Below are 4915 nucleotides of genomic sequence, written 5' to 3' on the forward strand. Positions count from 1 at the left end.
TCCTGATTTTTCAAAGAAGATATGTTTATCCAAACTTGTCTGCCAAATGTACAATTAAATGCACATTTAGCATAATTAAAAACAAAGATACAGAATCCTGACAGGTAAATATCTCTGCATCCTTTGTCTCTGTCCTTCACTTGTCAAAGGATCAGAACACTGTGTATACACTCTGATAACATACTGATAAATGAGGTTCTCATCTCCCACTAAGTTTAGTTGCAAGTTTATATAGACAAACATATTCCTTAAAGTCTAGTTAAAATACACTCTACTTACAGAATGGGAGTCAAATGTTTCTAGAAAGTTAATAGTTACTTAACTAAGAAACTTAATCAAGTTTCTATCTTAAACAATTTTTGGCTTCAATTAATTTTAATAAATGTAAAATTTTCTGCACAGCTACAAAAAAGCCCAAATGTTACTACAACAGACACTAAACACTTCAGGTGTAAACAAAACTTGGTGAACTGTTGAGTCAAAAAATGTTACATTCTGGAAATCTGGCTACATATAAAACAAACTTTACTCATAATAGCTCATAGATACATAAAGTTTTCAAAAATCTATCCAGAACAAAGGAAACATAAGCACCCACCTACTGTGTGCGCCCACATGCCGCTGGCCCCCAGGGGCATGTTCTCCCAGTATGTTGCAACTATTTGCAAAAGAATTATTTTATTTAAAATTAAATACTATATTTCTAAGAGGCAACAATTAACAGGAATCTCTGGAGTCCTTTAAGAGTGATCATTTCACCCTATCAAACCAACCGGATGTTCTTCGTCCTTTGTTTTTTTCTTCTGTATTTGCATTAACATGGCTGCTAATTATATTAGTCTGGTGGCACATAAAGTCTGGATGGGAAAAAAATCACAAGATTCTTATAGAGCTTAAATACCTCTTAGGATTCAAACGTATACCTGCTTAAACACCTTTATATCGCAGCTACTTCTATATTGTTAGAAAACTTAGCTTTGATTCAGAATTTCTGTTTCATAAGGGATGTAGCACTTTCCAATACACCGCTGCATATACACATGCACATAAATAATCGCAGGTGCACACACACACACACACACACACACCCCTTTAGCCATATTATGCTACTTTGTATATTTGGCTTCCCATTTGTATATTTGTCTTTTTCTGAAACTGTTTAAGTTCTGGAAGAGTTTGTATTCATCACACAAAGTGCCATATAGATGGAATGCCTACATTTACCATAATAAAGCCTAAATGTTGCTAAACCACATTTTTAGAATTCAAAATTGAAAAGAGCATAAAAACGCTCTTACCCACCCACTCATTCTCACAGCTTCATATGCTTTTACACAGTGAATCAGCAAATGTATTCTTTTCTGAATCATATATGAACTTAAGAATGTTCTGAAAATGTTTATACAGTTTGGCATACCTGGCCTTACTGGTAGTTTACCAAAGTAAGCTCTCTAGTTGTTCTGATCAGCTTTATCATTAACACTAAAACCTTTAATGCATAACTTAATTGAACATGTGGTACAGAAAAATAAACTGTTTTACAAGTAACTAAGAAAATGTAACATTCTTAAAATTATAGTTCCATCTTCTTCTTCTCAGTGCATAAGTAATTCACAGACCAAAATATACATCCTCAAGATAACTTTCCTGGGGAATAAAAACATCCTTGAGATAATATACAAACACTCCTTCAGCTAATATTAAAGAAAACAACCACCACCACTCATGAGCTTCATGACAACTGATAAACAATGAAGAACACATCAGTTTCAATAGCAAATCCTTACTCATTTGATTATTGAGTGGGCTCTCAGAAATCTCCAGTCTTGTAGTCCTTTTAGCCTTTATGAAACAATTGTTGGAAATGTGAATGGCTATTCAGATTAACTTACACTTTCCAAGGAAAGCTGTTGGTAACAGGAGTAAGCAAGTACCTCCTACCTCAAATTAACTGGTAAAAGTGGTTTATTTTTCACCTCTAAACTATCCTCAACTCCTCCTTCTATTGCCCTTAAGGAATTTAAATTCAGAGACATGACGTTTTCCTTTATTGGCTTCTTGCCTCTTTGCAACTGTACAACATTCCTCAAGAAGTATATATAATTCTCCATCCCACTGGATCAGACAACACTATCTATTTCTGAAGCCATTACATACATAATGTAAGATACAACATTTTTTCTTAGAATTGTTTGTATCAATAATAAGTGTGATTTCAGGGCTACTGGTTCAGTCTATAGCAATGCTGTTGCTCATCTAAGTATTTCTCTTCAATCTACATACTTTCAAAACTCGGTGTGTCCTGTAGATCAGACTGCTGTAAGGATACCATCTGCACTACAAAATGGTTTGTTAGAGCCTTATACTTTTTACACAATATATTTCTTGAAAAACAATACACGTCGATGAAGAAACAAAGATACTGCAAAAATTAGAGAAGAAAAGTAAAAAAAAAAAATCTATTTCTGTTTTAACACCTGTATAGTAAATTGCAGGTGACTATCATGTTGTTAACATTAATAGGAACGCAAAGCATTAAAGAACAAGAGCTACCTCTTGCTTTGCTTAAAGAAATTAAAGACAAGTTTAACCCGAACCTGCCAAACTGTCTTCAGAAGAAAAGACATAGGTGGGGGCGGAAAGCCTCACCTCTCCCGTACCCCGCAGCGCATTCCCCTGAAAGCATTTTAAACATAGGCAATATATCTGTCACCTTTTCTTTTTTCTTCTATTCTAATCAACGGCAGACCTTTTACTGCACTCCCCTGCCCACTATCTCAATGGCACGTTACAGAATAAGAGGACCCAAGTGTCACTTACCAGTTGCATGCCACAGATAAAGATAAGCGTGCACCTGCCACTGCAATAACCCATGGTTTCCGAGACCCCTGCCACAGCCAGACTGTCCCACGTCGGCCACCGTCGAGCCCCCACTTTATCCAATCAGATCGCGGGGAAGGACGGGCAAACCTGCCGAGGGCTCGGGGGCTCCGGGCTGCTGCTGCCAGCGTCCTGGGAAGTGACAGGCATTAGGACCTGCTGGCGCGGCGGCGGCGGTGGCGGCGGCAGCTCCAGCCGCGCCCGCCACACATACCTTCACTCGCTCGGTGCACACGCCGCGCCGCGGGCAGCGGTGCCCGCGGAGACGCGCCCGGGGCCCGCAGGGGCAGCAGCTGCAGCCTCGCAGCGCCGCCGCGCCCTCGGGCATCTGGCCGCGAAGTTTCGCCCCCGCCGCTCCCCGCGCCGGCTCGCCCCGCGCCCCCCCCAGCGCGGCCGCCGCCCGACGCGCGCTCGCCCCGCGCTCTCCGCGCGCCGGCTCCGGGGGCGGCAGAAGCGCGTGCGGGGCCCTGCCCGCCTCCCTGCGCCGCCCGCGGCTCCTCCGCGCCCCGCGCTGCGGGGCCCGGCGGGCGGGGGGCGGAGCGCGGGCCGGGCGGGGGCGTCCGGGCTTCGCGGTCCCGGGCGGCGGCGGCTGCAGCGCGCCTTGATGCGGGGTCCGTGCCACGTCCTGCAGCGGCGCTGCCCCTCCCTTCGCCCAGATGTGTTAATCCTCCTACAACAAATCCTTCAACCTGCGCCCCGCCGCCCCCTCGCAGAACGTCGACTTCTTGCAGTCCGGCCGGGGCTACCGCCGAGGGGACTGTTGGCGGCCGCGGCGATGGGGACGCTGGGGTCCGCGGGGCGGAGAGTCCGAGCGGCGTGTCCGGAGCTTGCTGGGCTGGTGTCGGTCCTGCTCCCGCAACCGAGCCCGGAGCACTGCGCGCGAGTCAGCCGCTCGTGTGCGTGTGTGTGTGTGTGTGTTTGGGGAAAAGGGGACGAAGAGGAAGGTTAGGGACGGAGGACGGGTGATGAAATAGTGCACCCTGGCATCCCGGCCGTCCGGAGAGCCCGCGTGGCAGAAGGCTCGGAGGAGAAGGGACGCCGCGGTTGCCGACGCGCTACTAGCTGCGCCCGGCACCCGGCTCCCGGCTCCCAAGGATCTGCAGGGGCCGGAGCGTGGAGAGTTACGGAACAGACCCTGCGCCGGAAAAGGCACCGGGTTGCTTCTGGAGTTGTGGGAAAACTGGGAACTGGGGTGGGTTGGGGGTGGGGGGCGCTTAGGGACGCAGTGAGTTTCCGTAGCTGCTTCAGACGTTTGTTTTCACTCGAGAAATGAGAGGATCTGAGACAGTTTCCGCACTCAAGTGTTTTAGCCTCAGGGTCCGTCCGGGCTGGATGTGGATTCCCGGAGGTGGATGCACCAGTCCCGGGTCTGGAACGTCGGCCCAAAGCTGTGCCTCTGCTTCTGTAACCTGCGGAGAGACCCGCTTCGGAGCCCGCTGCTGCCACCTGCGGGTGGGAAGCTGAAGAACAGCGAAGCAGGCTGGTCCAGGTGGCGTCCCCAGGGGCTTGGGTGTCCGGATCCAAGGGTAGTTTGTTTTTTTGTGTTTTGTTTTTTTTTTTTTTTTAATAGCCCTGAGATACTTGTTAAAGCATTTCTACCTTTCCCAGGAAATGAAGGTGTGGTGTAGAGATCCGCTGAGGTACTGAGTCGTTGGGATGAAGGAAAGAGAATGGTTTAAAAAATTTAAATAGCAAGTGTCTTCCCACATCCCCTGAGATTAAGACTGTTGAAAGCATATAAAGCAAAGAGCTTTCCCTAGCAAATGAAATTTGGCCCTACTGATAAAATAGTATTGTGTAGGATAATTTTATGCTGGGAACCACAAATACGGATCCCAAATGATTGTTTCCTTTGAAGAAATATGACGTATCAGAATGACGAAATAAAAAGAAATTGAATAGGGCATAGGGACCCTAGTCCCAGAAGCCTGGAACTGATTTGTCAGTTGGAGACAGCCAAACAGATATTTGATTTTTTATATTTATAGGGTATGAGTATTTTGTTACTATACTGAAACGCCTACTTTTAATTACC

General features: G+C 46.3%; 1 long non-coding RNA gene across 1 annotated transcript; it reads right to left on the minus strand.

Moving 5' to 3' along the window:
* Window positions 1-388: 388 nt before the first annotated feature.
* On the minus strand, window positions 389-3134 carry LOC129659986 (uncharacterized). The gene is made up of 3 exons (XR_008718281.1): window positions 2821-3134; window positions 774-857; window positions 389-658 (listed from the first exon to the last, which is right to left on the minus strand). It is a non-coding gene; the product is annotated as an uncharacterized LOC129659986 (long non-coding RNA).
* Window positions 3135-4915: the final 1781 nt, after the last annotated feature.

Source organism: Bubalus kerabau, chromosome 9 (genome assembly GCF_029407905.1).
Source record: "Bubalus kerabau isolate K-KA32 ecotype Philippines breed swamp buffalo chromosome 9, PCC_UOA_SB_1v2, whole genome shotgun sequence".
Taxonomy (NCBI): Eukaryota; Metazoa; Chordata; class Mammalia; order Artiodactyla; family Bovidae; genus Bubalus; species Bubalus kerabau.